We start from the raw sequence: 17,319 nt of genomic DNA, 5'->3' as shown, positions 1-17,319 counted from the left end.
TTCACATTTGCTCTCAGCTTTCTTCTTTCACACACTTTACCAAACTCAGTCACCAGCTTCTGCAGTTCTTACCATAATCAGCCACCAGCGCTATATCATCAGCGAACAACAACTGACTCACTCCTAAGCCCTCTCATCCACAACAGATTGCATACTTGCCCCTATCTCCAAAACTCATGCGTTTACCTCCCTAGCAACCCCATCTATCCATCCATAAAGAAATTAAACAACCATGGAGACATCGCGCACCCCTGCGGGAAACCGACATTCAATGGGAACCAATCACTTTCCTCTCTTCCTACTCGTACACATGCCTTACATCCTTGATAAAAACTATTCACTGCTTCTAGCAACTTACCTCCCACACCATATACTCTTAATACCTTCCACTGAGCATCTCTATCAACTCTATCATATGCCTTCTCCAGATCCATAAATGCTACATACAAGGCCATATGTTTTTCTAAGTATTTCTCACGTACATTCTTCAAAGCAAATTCCTGATATACACATCCTCTGCCACTTCTGAAACCACAATGCTTTCCCCCAGTCTGATACTCTGTACATGACTTCACCCTCTCAATCAATACCTTCCCATATAATTTCCTAGAAATACTAAAAAAACATATACCTCTGTAATTTGAGCACTCACCTTTATCCATTTCGCCTTTTTTATAATGGCACTATGCATGCATTCCTCCAATCCTCAGGCACTTCACCATGAGCCATACATACATTAAGTATCCTTACCAACCAGTCAACAAAACAATCACCCCCTTTTTTTAATAAGTTCCACAGCAATACCACCCAAACCCGCTGCCTTGCCGGCTTTCATCTTCCGTAAAGCTTTCACTACCTCTTCTCTGTATACCAAACCATTCTCCCTGACCCTCTCACACCACCTTGACCAAAACACCCTATATCTGCCACTCTTTCATCAAACACATTCAACCAACCTTCAAAATACTCAATCCATCTCCTCACATCACCAATACTTGTTGTCACCTCCCCATTAGCCCCCTTCACCGATGTTCCCATTAGTTCTCTTGTCTTACGCACTTTATCTACCTCTTTCCAAAACATCTTTTTATTCTCACTGATGATATAGATGAAAATACGTAAATGGAAGGTATTTACAGCACCGGATGACACTATTGGAAGGCCTCCCATCAATGCCATATGGTGGGACACATTTGGTACCACAATCGAAACTCCTCCATGAATAATAGAAATGCGACATCAATCATTAACGTTACCTATAGATCTTAACAGATGATAATGTTCACACTTAGTAGCTTACAATCATCCCGCTCTTATTCGTTAATGGGGTTGCTTTAGAAGGTAAAACGCATGTGTTAATAAAAGCTCCTGTCATAAACAAGATATGCAGGGTACGTTCTCAGCACGGCTCAAGATGGTATTAGAAACATTTATATAATCTACGTACCTTAAGCATTCGGTCAAGCTCTTGCCTCAGGAAGATGTTCATAGGCAGGATAGCGCCCATCCTCTGCAGTGCCTCACGGATCTATCACAAGATAAAATTTTGACATATAATTGGGTTCTGGAGGAGAAAATATATTAACAAAAATTTGATCAGATTTACCATTGTTTTTCATTAAATTAATTTTAGCTAAGGTTTGAAAACATATATTTGATTCATGCTGCTTTTTATGCATCTCTAGATTTAGTTTTTATACATTTCCCTTTTCCACAACCAGAGGTTGAACCATTATGTAACATTCGTTTTTTCATTTCATTTCAAGCTAGAAGTTTCGGTTTTCTAAATCATTTCTTACATTTTTCATATGTATATATATGTATATGTGTGTATGTGTGTATAAGTGTGTATGTATGTATATGTATATATATATATATATATATATATATATATATATATATATATATATATATATATATATATATATATATATATATATATATATATATTTTTTTTTATACTTTGTCGCTGTCTCCCGCGTTTGCGAGGTAGCGCAAGGAAACAGACGAAAGAAATGGCCCAACCCCCCCCCCCCATACACATGTATATACATACGTCCACACACGCAAATATACATACCTACACAGCTTTCCATGGTTTACCCCAGACGCTTCACATGCCTTGATTCAATCCACTGACAGCACGTCAGCCCCGGTATACCACATCGCTCCAATTCACTCTATTCCTTGCCCTCCTTTCACCCTCCTGCATGTTCAGGCCCCGATCACACAAAATCTTTTTCACTCCATCTTTCCACCTCCAATTTGGTCTCCCTCTTCTCCTTGTTCCCTCCACCTCCGACACATATATCCTCTTGGTCAATCTTTCCTCACTCATCCTCTCCATGTGCCCAAACTACTTCAAAACACCCTCTTCTGCTCTCTCAACCACGCTCTTTTTATTTCCACACATCTCTCTTACCCTTACGTTACTCACTCGATCAAACCACCTCACACCACACATTGTCCTCAAACATCTCATTTCCAGCACATCCATCCTCCTGCGCACAACTCTATCCATAGCCCAAGCCTCGCAACCATACAACATTGTTGGAACCACTAATCCTTCAAACATACCCATTTTTGCTTTCCGATATAATGTTCTCGACTTCCACACATTCTTCAAGGCCCCCAGAATTTTCGCCCCCTCCCCCACCCAATGATCCACTTCCGATTCCATGGTTCCATCCGCTGACAGATCCACTCCCAGATATCTAAAACACTTCACTTCCTCCAGTTTTTCTCCATTCAAACTCACCTCCCAATTGACTTGACCCTCAACCCTACTGTACCTCATAACCTTGCTCTTATTCACATTTACTCTTAACTTTCTTCTTCCACACACTTTACCATTCTCAGTCACCAGCTTCTGCAGTTTCTCACATGAATCAGCCACCAGCGCTGTATCATCAGCGAACAACAACTGACTCACTTCCCAAGCTCTCTCATCCCCAACAGACTTCATACTTGCCCCTCTTTCCAAAACTCTTGCATTTACCTCCCTAACAACCCCATCCATAAACAAATTAAACAACCATGGAGACATCACACACCCCTGCCGCAAACCTACATTCACTGAGAACCAATCACTTTCCTCTCTTCCTACACGTACACATGCCTTACATCCTCGATAAAAACTTTTCACTGCTTCTAACAACTTTCCTCCCACACCATATATTCTTAATACCTTCCACAGAGCATCTCTATCAACTCTATATATATATATATATATATATATATATATATATATATATATATATATATATATATATATATATATATATATATATATATATATATATATATATATATATATATATATATATATATATATATATATATATATATATATATATATATATATATATATATAAATATATATATATATATATATATATATATATATATATATATATATATATATATATATATATATATATATATATATATATATATATATATATATATATATATATATATATATATATATATATATATATATATATATATATATATATATATATATATATATATATATATATATATATATATATATATATAGTGGTGGTGATGTGAGAAGGAGATGGAGTGAGTATTTTGAAGGTTTGTTGAATGTGTTTGATGATAGAGTGGCAGATATAGGGTGTTTTGGTCGAGGTGGTGTGCAAAGTGCGAGGGTTAGGGAAAATGATTTGGTAAACAGAGAAGAGGTAGTAAAAGCTTTGCGGAAGATGAAAGCCGGCAAGGCAGCAGGTTGGGATGGTATTGCAGTGGAATTTATTAAAAAAGGGGGTGACTGTATTGTTGACTGGTTGGTAAGGTTATTTAATGTATGTATGACTCATGGTGAGGTGCCTGAGGATTGGCGGAATGCGTGCATAGTGCCATTGTACAAAGGCACAGGGGATAAGAGTGAGTGCTCAAATTACAGAGATATAAGTTTGTTGAGTATTCCTAGCAAATTATATGGGAAAGTATTGATTGAGAGGGTGAAGACATGTACAGAGCATCAGATTGGGGAAGAGCAGTGTGGTTTCAGAAGTGGTAGAGGATGTGTGGATCAGGTGTTTGCTTTGAATAATGTATGTGAGAAATACTTAGAAAAGCAAATGGATTTGTATGTAGCATTTATGGATCTGGAGAAGGCATATGATAGAGTTGATAGAGATGCTCTGCGGAAGGTATTAAGAATATATGGTGTGGGAGGCAAGTTGTTAGAAGCAGTGAAAAGTTTTTATCGAGGATGTAAGGCATGTGTACGTGTAGGAAGAGAGGAAAGTGATTGGTTCTCAGTGAATGTAGGTTTGAGGCAGGGGTGTGTGATGTCTCCATGGTTGTTTAATTTGTTTATGGATGGGGTTGTTAGGGAGGTGAATGCAAGAGTTTTGGAAAGAGGGGCAAGTATGAAGTCTGTTGGGGATGAGAGAGCTTGGGAAGTGAGTCAGTTGTTATTCGCTGATGATACAGCGCTGGTGGCTGATTCATGTGAGAAACTGCAGAAGCTGGTGACTGAGTTTGGTAAAGTGTGTGAAAGAAGAAAGTTAAGAGTAAATGTGAATAAGAGCAAGGGTATTAGGTACAGTAGGGTTGAGGGTCAATTCAATTGGGAGGTGAGTTTGAATGGAGAAAAACAGGAGGAAGTGAAGTGTTTTAGATATCTGGGAGTGGATCTGGCAGCGGATGGAACCATGGAAGCGGAAGTGGATCATTGGGTGGGGGAGGGGGCGAAAATTCTGGGAGCCTTGATGAATGTGTGGAAGTCGAGAACATTATCTCGGAAAGCAGAAAATGGGTATGTTTGAAGGAATAGTGGTTCCAACAATGTTGTATGGTTGCGAGGCGTGGACTATGGATAGAGTTGTGCGCAGGAGGATGGATGTGCTGGAAATGAGATGTTTGAGGACAATGTGTGGTGTGAGGTGGTTTGATCGAGTAAGTAACGTAAGAGTAAGAGAGATGTGTGGAAATAAAAAGAGCGTGGTTGAGAGAGCAAAAGAGGGTGTTTTGAAATGGTTTGGTCACATGGAGAGAATGAGTGAGGAAACATTGACCAAGAGGATATATGTGTCGGAGGTGGAGGGAACGAGGAGAAGAGGGAGACCAAATTGGATGTGGAAAGATGGAGTGAAAAAGATTTTGTGTGATCGGGGCCTTAACATGCAGGAGGGTGAAAGGAGGGCAAAGAATAGAGTGAATTGGAGCGATGTGGTATACCGGGGTTGACATGCTGTCAGTGGATTGAATCAAGGCATGTGTATGGGGGTGGGTTGGGCCATTTCTTTCGTCTGTTTCCTTGCGCTACCTCGCAAACGCGGGAGACAGCGACAAAGCAAAAGAAGAAAAAAAAAAAAATGACTCATGGTGAGGTGCCTGAAGATTGGAGAAATGCTTGGATAGTGCCATTGTACAAAGGCAAAGGGGATGAAAGTGGGTGCTCAAATTACAGAGGTAGAAGTTTGTTGAGTATTCCTGGTGAATTATATGGGAGGGTATTGATTGAGAAGTTGAAGGCATGTACAGAGCATCAGATTGGGGAAGAACAGTGTAGTTTCAGAAGTGGAAGAGGATGTGTGGATGAGGTGTTTGCTTTGAAGAATGTATGTGAGAAATGCTTAGAAAAGCAAATGGATTTGTATGTAGCATTTATGGATCTGGAAAAGGCATATGATAGAGTTGATAGAGATGCTCTGTGGAAGGTATTAAGAATATATGTGTGGAAGGCAAGTTGTTAGAAGCAGTGAAAAGTTCTTATTGAGGATGTAAGTCATGTGTACGTGTAGGAAGAGAGGAAAGTGATTGGTTCTCAGTGAATGTAGGTTTGTGGCAGGGATGTGTGATGTTTCCATGTTTGTTTAATTTGTTTATGGATGGGGTTGTTAGGGAGGTGAATGTAAGAGTTTTGGAAAAAAGGAGCAAGTGTGCAGTCTGTTGTGGATGAGAGAGCTTTGGAAGTGAGTCAGTTGTTCGCAGATGATACAGCGCTGGTGGCTGATTCATGTGAGAGACTGCAGAAGCCGGTGACTGAGTTTTGTAAAGTGTGTGAAAGAAGAAAACTGAGAGTAAATGTGAATAAGAGCAAGGTTATTAGATGCAGTAGGGTTGAGGGTCAAGTCAATTGGGAGGTAAGTTTGAATGGAGAAAAACTGGAGGAAGTGAAGTGTTTTAGGTATCTGGGAGTGTATTTGGCAGCGGATGGAACCATGGAATCGGAAGTGAACCATTGGGTGTAGGAGGGAGCGAAAGTTCTGGGAGCATTGAGAATGTGTGGAAGTCGGGAACATGATCTCAGAAAGCAAAAATGGGTATGTTTGAAGGAATAGTGGATGCAATAATGGTTTATGGTTGCGAGGCGTTGGCTATGGATAGAGTTTTGCGGAGGAGGGTGGATGTGCTGGAAATGAAATGTTTGAGGACAATAAGTGGTGTTAGGTGGTTTGATCAAGCAAGTAATAATAGAATAAGAGAGATGTGTGGTAATAAAAAGAGTGTGGTTGAGAGAGCAGAGGAGGGTGTTTTGAAATGGTTTGGTCACATGGAGAGAATGAGTGATGAAAGGTTGACCAAGAGGATATACATGTCAGAGGTGGAGGGAACGAGGAGAAGTGGGAGACCAAATTGTAGGTGGAAAGATGGAGTGAAAAAGATTTTGAGTGATCAGGGCCTGAACATGCAGGAGGGTGAAAAGCATGCAAGGAATAGAGTGAATTGGAACGATGTGGTATACCGGGGTCAACGTGCTGTCAGTGGATTGAACCAAGGCATGTGAAGCATCAGGGGTAAACCATGGAAAGTTCTGTGGGGCCTGGATATGGAAAGGGAGCTGTGGTTTTGATGCAATATTACATGACAGCTAGAGACTGAGTGTGAACGAATGTGGCCTTTGTTGTCTTTTCCTAGCACTACCTCACACGCATGAGGGGGGAGGGTGTTGTTATTTCATGTGTGGCAAGGTGGCGATGGGAATGAATAAAGGCAGACAGTATGAATTACGAACATGTGTATATATGTATATGTCTGTGTGTATATATATGTATACGTTGAAATGTATAGGTATGTATATTTGCGTGTGTGGACATGTATGTATATACATGTGTATGTGGGTGGGTTGGGCCATTCTTTTGTCTGTTTCATTGTGCTACCTCCCTAACGCAGGAGACAGTGACAAAGCAAAATAAATAAAAATCAATAAATGTACGTGTATGGGTGATTATGTATGTATGTATGTATGTATTAGAGTGGATGAGCAGTTCTTTATTCGTCTGTTTCCTGGCGCTACCTCGCTGATGCCGGAAATGGCAGTCAGGTATAAAAAAAAATATATATATATACATATTTTTTTTTTTTTTGCTTTGTCGCTGCCTCCCGCGTTTGCGAGGTAGCGCAAGGAAACAGACGAAAGAAATGGCCCAACCCACCCCCATACACATGTATATACATACGTCCACACACGCAAATATACATACCTACACAGCTTTCCATGGTTTACCCCAGACGCTTCACATGCTTTGATTCAATCCACTGACAGCACATCAACCCCGGTATACCACATTGCTCCAATTCACTCTATTCCTTGCCCTCCTTTCACCCTCCTGCATGTTCAGGCCCCGATCACACAAAATCTTTTTCAGTCCATCTTTCCACCTCCAATTTGGTCTCCCTCTTCTCCTCGTTCCCTCCAATTCCGACACATATATCCTCTTGGTCAATCTTTCCTCACTCATTCTCTCCATGTGACCAAACCATTTCAAAACACCCACTTCTGCTCTCTCAACCACGCTCTTTTTATTTCCACACATCTCTCTTACCCTTACGTTACTTACTCGATCAAACCACCTCACACCACACATTGTCCTCAAACATCTCATTTCCAGCATATCCATCCTCCTGCGCACAACTCTATCCATAGTCCACGCCTCGCAACCATACAACATTGTTGGAACCACTATTCCTTCAAACATACCCATTTTTGCTTTCCGAGATAATGTTTTCGACTTCCACACATTCTTCAAGGCTCCCAGAATTTTCGCCCCCTCCCCCACCCTATGATCCACTTCCGCTTCCATGTTTCCATCCGCTGCCAGATCCACTCCCAGATATCTAAAACACTTCCCTTCCTCCAGTTTTTCTCCATTCAAACTCACCTCCCAATTGACTTGACCCTCAACCCTACTGTACCTAATAACCTTGCTCTTATTCACATTTACTCTTAACTTTCTTCTTTCACACACTTTACCAAACTCAGTCACCAGCTTCTGCAGTTTCTCACATGAATCAGCCACCAGCGCTGTATCATCAGCGAACAACAACTGACTCACTTCCCAAGCTCTCTCATCCCCAACAGGTATTAAGAATATATGGTGTGGGAGGCAAGTTGTTAGAAGCAGTGAAAAGTTTTTATCGAGGATGTAAGGCATGTGTACGTGTAGGAAGAGAGGAAAATGATTGGTTCTCAGTGAATGTAGGTTTGCGGCAGGGGTGTGTGATGTCTCCATGGTTGTTTAATTTGTTCATGGATGGGGTTGTTAGGGAGGTGAATGCAAGAGTTTTGGAAAGAGGGGCAAGGATGAAGTCTGATATATATATATATATATATATATATATATATATATATATATATATATATATATATATATATATATATATATATATATATATATATATATATATATGTATATATATGTATATTATCCCTGGGGATAGGGGTGAAAGAATACTTCCCACGCATTCCTCGCGTGTCGTAGAAGGCGACTCGAGGGGACGGGAGCGGGGGGCCAGATATCCTCCCCTCCTTTTTTTTTTTTTAACTTTCTAAAATGGGAAACAGAAGAAGGGTCATACGGGGAGTGCCCATCCTCCTCGAAGGCTCAGACTGGGGTGTCTAAATGTGTGTGGATGTAACCAAGATGTGAAAAAAGGAGAGATAGGTAGTATGTTTGAGGAAAGGAACCTGGATGTTTTGGCTCTGAGTGAAACGAAGCTCAAGGGTAAAGGGGAAGAGTGGTTTGGGAATGTCTTGAGAGTAGAGTCAGGGGTTAGTGAGAGGACAAGAGCAAGGGAAGGAGTAGCAGTACTCCTGAAACAGGAGTTGTGGGAGGATGTGATAGAATGTAAGAAAGTAAATTCTCGATTAATATGGGTAAAACTGAAAGTTGATGGAGAGAGATGGGTGATTATTGGTACATATGCACCTGGGCATGAGAAGAAAGATCATGAGAGGCAAGTGTTTTGGGAGCAGCTGAATGAGTGTGTTAGTGGTTTTGATGCAAGAGACCGGGTTATAGTGATGGGTGATTTAAATGCAAATTTGAGTAATGTGGCAGTTGAGGGAATAATTGGTATACATGGGGTGTTCAGTGTTGTAAATGGAAATGGTGAAGAGCTTGTACATTTATGTGCTGAAAAAGGACTGGTGATTGTGAATACCTGGTTTAAAAAGCGAGATATACATAAGTATACTTATGTAAGTAGGAGAGATGGCCAGAGAGCGTTATTGGATTACGTGTTAATTGACAGGCGCGCGAAAGAGAGACCTTTGGATGTTAATGTGCTGAGAGGTGGAACTGGAGGGATGTCTGATCATTATCTTGTGGAGGCTAAGGTGAAGATTTGTATGGGTTTTCAGAAAAGAAGAGTGAATGTTGGGGTGAAGAGGGTGGTGAGAGTAAGTGAGCTTGGGAAGGAGACTTGTGTGAGGAAGTACCAGGAGAGACTGAGTAAAGAATGGAAAAAGGTGAGAACATTGGAAGTAAGGGGAGTGGGGGAGGAATGGGATGTATTTAGGGAATCAGTGATGGATTGCGCAAAAGATGCTTGTGGCATGAGAAGAGTGGGAGATGGGTTGATTAGAAAGGGTAGTGAGTTGTGGGATGAAGAAGTAAGATTATTAGTGAAAGAGAAGAGAGAGGCATTTGGACGATTTTTGCAGGGAAAAAATGCAATTGAGTGGGAGATGTATAAAAGAAAGAGACAGGAGGTCAAGAGAAAGGTGCAAGAGGTGAAAAAGAGGGCAAATGAGAGTTGGGGTGAGAGAGTATCATTAAATTTTAGGGAGAATAAAAAAATGTTCTAGAAGGAGGTAAATAAAGTGCGTAAGACAAGGGAGCAAATGGGAACTTGAGTGAAGGGCGCAAATGGGGAGGTGATAACAAGTAGTGGTGATGTGAGAAGGAGATGGAATGAGTATTTTGAAGGTTTGTTGAATGTGTTTTATGATAGAGTGGCAGATATAGGGTGTTTTGGTCGAGGTGGTGTGCAAAGTGAGAGGGTTAGGGAAAATGATTTGGTAAAGAGAGAAGAGGTAGTAAAAGCTTTGCGGAAGATGAAAGCCGGCAAGGCAACAGGTTTGGATGGTATTGCAGTGGAATTTCTTAAAAAAGGGGGTGAATGTATTATTGACTGGTTGGTAAGGTTATTTAATGTATGTTTGACTCATGGTGAGGTGCCTGAGGATTGGCGGAATGCGTGCATAGCGCCATTGTACAAAGGCAAAGGGGATAAGAGTGAGTGCTCAAATTACAGAGGTATATGTTTGTTGAGTATTCCTGGGAAATTATATGAGAGGGTATTGATTGAGAGGGTGAAGGCATGTACAGAGCATCATATTGGGGAAGAGCAGTGTGGTTTCAGAAGTGGTAGAGGATATGTGGATCAGGTGTTTGCTTTGAAGAATGTATGTGAGAAATACTTAGAAAAGCAAATGGATTTTTATGCAGCATTTATGGATCTGGAGAAGGCATATAATAGAGTTGATAGAGATGCTCTGTGGAAGGTATTAAGAATATATGGTGTGGGAGGCAAGTTGTTAGAAACAGTGAAAAGTTTTTATCGAGGATGTAAGGCATGTGTACGTGTAGGAAGAGAGGAAAGTGATTGGTTCTCAGTGAATGTAGGTTTGCGGCAGGGGTGTGTGATGTTTCCATGGTTGTTTAATTTGTTTATGGATGGGGTTGTTAGGGAGGTGAATGCAAGAGTTTTGGAAAGAGGGGCAAGTATTAAGTCTGTTGTGGATGAGAGAGCTTAGGAAGTGAGTCAGTTGTTGTTCGCTGATGATACAGCGGTGGTGGCTGATTCATGTGAGAAGCTGCAGAAGCTGGTGACTGAGTTTGGTAAAGTGTGTGAAAGAAGAAAGTTAAGAGTAAATGTGAATAAGAGCAAGGTTATTAGGTACAGTAGGGTTGAGGGTCAAGTCAATTTTGAGGTAAGTTTGAATGGAGAAAAACTGGAGGAAGTAAAGTGTTTTAGATATCTGGGAGTGGATCTGGCACCGGATGGAACCATGGAAGTGGAAGTGGATCATAGAGTGGGGGAGGGGACGAAAATCCTGGGAGCCTTGAAGAATGTGTGGAAGTCGAGAACATTATCTCGGAAAGCAAAAATGGGTATGTTTGAAGGAATAGTGTTCCAACAATGTTGTATGGTTGCGAGGCGTGTGCTATGGATAGAGTTGTGCGCAGGAGGGTGGATGGTGGATGTGCTGGAAATGAGATGTTTGAGGACAATGTGTGGTGTGAGGTGGTTTGATCGAGTAAGTAACGTAAGGGTAAGAGAGATGTGTGGAAATAAAAAGAGAGTGGCTGAGAGAGCAGAAGAGGGTGTTTTGAAATGGTTTGGGCACATGGAGAGAATGAGTGAGGAAAGATTGACCAAGAGGATATATGTGTCGGAGGTGGAGGGAACGAGGAGAAGTGGAAGACCAAATTGGAGGTGGAAAGATGGCGTAAAAATGATTTTGTGTGATCGGGGCCTGAACATGCAGGAAGGTGAAAGGAGGGCAAGGAATAGAGTGAATTGGATCGATGTGGTATACCGGGGTTGACGTGCTGTCAGTGGATTGAATCAGGGCATGTGAAGCGTCTGGGGTAAACCATGGAAAGCTGTGTAGGTATGTATATTTGCGTGTGTGGACGTGTATGTATATACATATGTATGGGGGTGGATTGGGCCATTTCTTTCGTCTGTTTCCTTACGCTACCTCGCAAACGCGGGAGACAGCGACAAAAAAAAATATATATATATATATATATATATATATATATATATATATATATATATATATATATATATATATATATATATATATAGGAAGTGAAGGAGGAAGTGAAGTGTTTTAGATATCTGGGAGTGGATCTGGCAGCGGATGGAACCATGGAAGCGGAAGTGGGTCATAGGGTGGGGGAGTGGGCGAAAATTCTGGGGGCCTTGAAGAATGTGTGGAAGTCGACAACATTATCTCGGAAAGCAAAAATGGGTATGTTTGAAGGAATAGTGGTTCCAACAATGTTGTATGGTTGCGAGGCGTGGGCTATGGATAGAGTTGTGCGCAAGAGGATGGATGTGCTGGAAATGAGATGTTTGAGGACAGTGTGTGGTGTGAGGTGGTTTGATCGAGTGAGTAACGTAAGGGTAAGAGAGATGTGTGGAAATAAAAAGAGCGTGGTTGAGAGAGCAAAAGAGGGTGTTTTGAAGTGGTTTGGGCACATGGAGAGAATGAGTGAGGAAAAATTGACCAAGAGGATATATGTATCGGAGGTGGAGGGAACGAGGAGAAGTGGGAGACCAAATTGGAGGTGGAAAGATGGAGTGAAAAAGATTTTGTGTGATCGGGGCCTGAACATGCAGGAGGGTGAAAGGAGGGCAAGGAATAGAGTGAATTGGAGCGATGTGGTATACCGGGGTTGACGTGCTGTCAGTGGATTGAATCAAGGCATGTGAAGCGTCTTGGGTAAACCATGGAAAGCTGTGTAGGTATGTATATTTGCGTGTGTGGGCGTATGTATATACATGTGTATTGGGGGGGTTGGGCCATTTCTTTCGTCTGTTTCCTTGTGCTACCTCGCAAACGCGGGAGACAGTAAAATAATGTATAAGAAAAAAAAAAAAAAATATATATATATATATATATATATATATATATATATATATATATATATATATATATATATATATATATATATATATATATATATATATATATATATATATATATATATATATATATATATATATATATATATATATATATATATATATACATATATATATATGTGTGATAGAATGTAAGAAAGTAAATTCTCGATTAATATGGGTAAAATTGAAAGTTGATGGAGAGAGGTAGGTGATTATTGGTGCATATGCACCTGGGCATGAGAAGAAAGATCATGAGAGGCAAGTGTTTTGGGAGCAGCTAAATGAGTGTGTTAGCGGTTTTGATGCACGAGACCGGGTTATAGTGATGGGTGATTTGAATGCAAAGGTGAGTAATGTGGCAGTTGAGGGAATAATTGGTATGCATGGGGTGTTCAGTGTTGTAAATGGAAATGGTGAAGAGCTTGTAGATTTATGTGCTGAAAAAGGACTGATGATTGGGAATACCTGGTTTAAAAAGCGAGATATACATAAGTATACTTATGTAAGTAGGAGAGATGGCCAGACAGCGTTATTGGATTACGTGTTAATTGACAGGCGTGCGAAAGAGAGACTTTTGGATGTCAATGTGCTGAGAGGTGGAACTGGAGGGATGTCTGATCATTATCTTGTTGAGGCTAAGGTGAAGATTAGTATGGGTTTTCAGAAAAGAAGAGTGAATATTGGGGTGAAGAAGGTGGTGAGAGTAAGTGAGCTTGGGAAGGAGACCTGTGTGAAGAAGTATCAGGAGAGACTGTGTACAGAATGGAAAAAGGTGAGAACAATGGAAGTAAGGGGAGTGCGGGAGGAATGGGATGTATTTAGGGAATCAGTGATGGATTGCGCAAAAGATGCTTGTGGCATGAGAAGAGTGGGAGGTGGGCTGTTTAGAAAGGGTAGTGAGTGGTGGGATGAAGAAGTAAGAGTATTAGTGAAAGAGAAGAGAGAGGCATTTGGACGATTTTTGCAGGGAAAAAATGCAATTGAGTGGGAGAAGTATAAAAGAAAGAGACAGGATATCAAGAGAAAGGTGCAAGAGGTGAAAAAAAGGGCAAATGAGAGTTGGGGTGAGAGAGTATCACTAAATTTTAGGGAGAATAAAAAGATGTTCTGGAAGGAGGTAAATAGGGTGCGTAAGACAAGGGAGCAAATGGGAACTTCAGTGAAGGGCGTAAATGGGGAGGTGATAACAAGTAGTGGTGATGTGAGAAGGAGATGGAATGAGTATTTTGAAGGTTTGTTGAATGTGTCTGATGACAGAGTGGCAGATATAGGGTGTTTGGGTCGAGGTGGTGTGCAAAGTGAGAGGGTTAGGGAAAATGATTTGGTAAACAGAGAAGAGGTAGTAAAAGCTTTGCGGAAGATGAAAGCCGGCAAGGCAGCAGGTTTGGAATGGTATTGCAGTGGAATTTATTAAAAAAGGGGGTGACTGTATTGTTGACTGGTTGGTAAGGTTATTTAATGTATGTATGACTCATGGCGAGGTGCCTGAGGATTGGCGGAATGCGTGCATAGTGCCATTGTACAAAGGCAAAGGGGATAAGAGTGAGTGCTCAAATTACAGAGGTATAAGTTTGTTGAGTATTCCTGGTAAATTATATGGGAGGGTATTGATTGAGAGGGTGAAGGCATGTACAGAGCATCAGATTGGGGAAGAGCAGTGTGGTTTCAGAAGTGGTAGAGGATGTGTGGATCAGGTGTTTGCTTTGAAGAATGTATGTGAGAAATACTTAGAAAAGCAAATGGATTTGTATGTAGCATTTATGGATCTGGAGAAGGCATATGATAGAGTTGATAGAGATGCTCTGTGGAAGGTATTAAGAATATATGGTGTGGGAGGCAGGTTGTTAGAAGCAGTGAAAAGTTTTTATCGAGGATGTAAGGCATGTGTACGTGTAGGAAGAGAGGAAAGTGATTGGTTCTCAGTGAATGTAGGTTTGCGGCAGGGGTGTGTGATGTCTCCATGGTTGTTTAATTTGTTTATGGATGGGGTTGTTAGGGAGGTAAATGCAAGAGTCTTGGAAAGAGGGGCAAGTATGAAGTCTGTTCGGGATGAGAGAGCTTGGGAAGTGAGTCAGTTGTTGTTCGCTGATGATACAGCGCTGGTGGCGGATTCATGTGAGAAACTGCAGAAGCTGGTGACGGAGTTTGGTAAAGTGTGTGGAAGAAGAAAGTTAAGAGTAAATGTGAATAAGAGCAAGGTTATTAGGTACAGTAGGGTTGAGGGTCAAGTCAATTGGGAGGTGAGTTTGAATGGAGAAAAACTGGAGGAAGTGAAGTGTTTTAGATATCTGGGAGTGGATCTGTCAGCGGATGGAACCATGGAAGCGGAAGTGGATCATAGGGTGGGGGAGGGGGCGAAAATTTTGGGAGCCTTGAAAAATGTGTGGAAGTCGAGAACATTATCCCGGAAAGCAAAAATGGGTATGTTTGAAGGAATAGTAGTTCCAACAATGTTGTATGGTTGCGAGGCGTGGGCTATGGATAGAGTTGTGCGCAGGAGGATGGATGTGCTGGAAATGAGATGTTTGAGGACAATGTGTGGTGTGAGGTGGTTTGATCGAGTAAGTAACGTAAGGGTAAGAGAGATGTGTGGAAATAAAAAGAGCGTGGTTGAGAGAGCAGCAGAGGGTGTTTTGAAATGGTTTGGGCACATGGAGAGAATGAGTGAGGAAAGATTGACCAAGAGGATATATGTGTCGGAGGTGGAGGGAACGAGGAGAAGAGGGAGACCAAATTGGAGGTGGAAAGATGGAGTGAAAAGGATTTTGTGTGATCGGGGCCTGAACATGCAGGAGGGTGAAAGGAGGGCAAGGAATAGAGTGAATTGGAGCGATGTGGTATACAGGGGTTGACGTGCTGTCAGTGGATTGAATCAAGGCATGTGAAGCGTCCGGGGTAAACCAAGGAAAGCTGTGTAGGTATGTATATTTGCGTGTGTGGACGTGTGTATGTACATGTGTATGGGGGGGGCTGGGCCATTTCTTTCGTCTGTTTCCTTGCGCTACCTCGCAAACGTGGGAGACAGCGACAAAGTATAAAAAAAGAAAAGAAAAAAAAATATATATTCCTAAGAGTCCAGAGGGAAAATGAAACACGAAAAGTTCCCAAGTGCAATTTCGTGATTTCGTGTAATAATCACATCATCAGGGGAGACAAAAGAGAGAAATATAAGTCAGTTGATATACATCGAAATGACGTAGCGAGCACGCCATTTGGTAAACATGTGATTGTCCAAAACATACAACAAGCGTTTATAAACTTATCATTTTACAAATTCTATCAACAATAAAGTTATCTAATTTGTATAGACCATCACAATTATTAAAATTATGATTCGTTGTGTTTTTAATAATAGAAGATTCAATGATATTTCTCTTGGTAATAGAGGTAGAGTTAATAACAGAGATGGCGTTACTCCAGTCAATACAATGATCATAGTTTTTAACATGATTAAACAAGGCATTTGATTCTTGTCCCGTTCGTATACTATATTTATGTTGCTTACGTCTAACAGAAATATCCTTACCAGTCTGACCAACATAAAATTTATCACAGTTTCCACAAAGCACTTTATAGATGTAACCAAGAGAATTTTCTGGTGAATTCCTGATTAAGATTTTCTTTATAGTATTATTGTTGCTAAAGGCAATATTTACATTAAAGGATTTAAGCAACATGGAAAGCAAAGTGAAATTATTATTAAAAGGGAGAACTAAAAGATTCCTGGTGTCAATGGGAGGTTTGGGCTCAACTCTATAAAATGATTTCTTTGCTAACTTAAGGGATTTATCACTGAAAGATCTAGGGTACTTTAACTTAGATCCAATAGAATATATCTTCTCATCAATACACTCTGGACTGCAAATACGTAATGCCATAAGGAACATAGATTGAAATGATGATATAATAACGGATATATGAGCATACATTGGTGGGTTTTCTGTATATGCTAAACTTGAACGTGTTTCCTTGTCTATGGATCATGCAGTCTAAAAAGTGTATATGCTAAACTTAAACTTGTTTCCTTGTCTATGGATCATGCAGTCTAAAAATGGTAACATACCATTATTTTCGTTTTCTACAGTAAATATGATGGAAGGTACTAAATTGTTAAGTAAGGGGAAAAAATTTTCATTTGTTGGCCAAACACAAAGAACATCATCTACATACCTAAGCCAAATTGTATTAAAAGGTAAGATATCCTTTACTAATTTTGTTTCAAAAAATTCCATGTAAAGTTTACTTAGTACAGGCGAAAGAGGGTTACCCATTGCCATACCAAATTTTTGAGCATAATAATCTCCATTAAATTGAAATACAGAATCTTTTATACACAATTTTATCAGTTTAGTGAAATTAGACTTTGAAACAGGTAAATGAATATCATCCAAGACACCAAATAAATATTCTGAA

Source organism: Panulirus ornatus, chromosome 12 (genome assembly GCF_036320965.1).
Source record: "Panulirus ornatus isolate Po-2019 chromosome 12, ASM3632096v1, whole genome shotgun sequence".
Lineage (NCBI taxonomy): Eukaryota > Metazoa > Arthropoda > Malacostraca > Decapoda > Palinuridae > Panulirus > Panulirus ornatus.
This window is presented reverse-complemented; position numbering follows the sequence as displayed.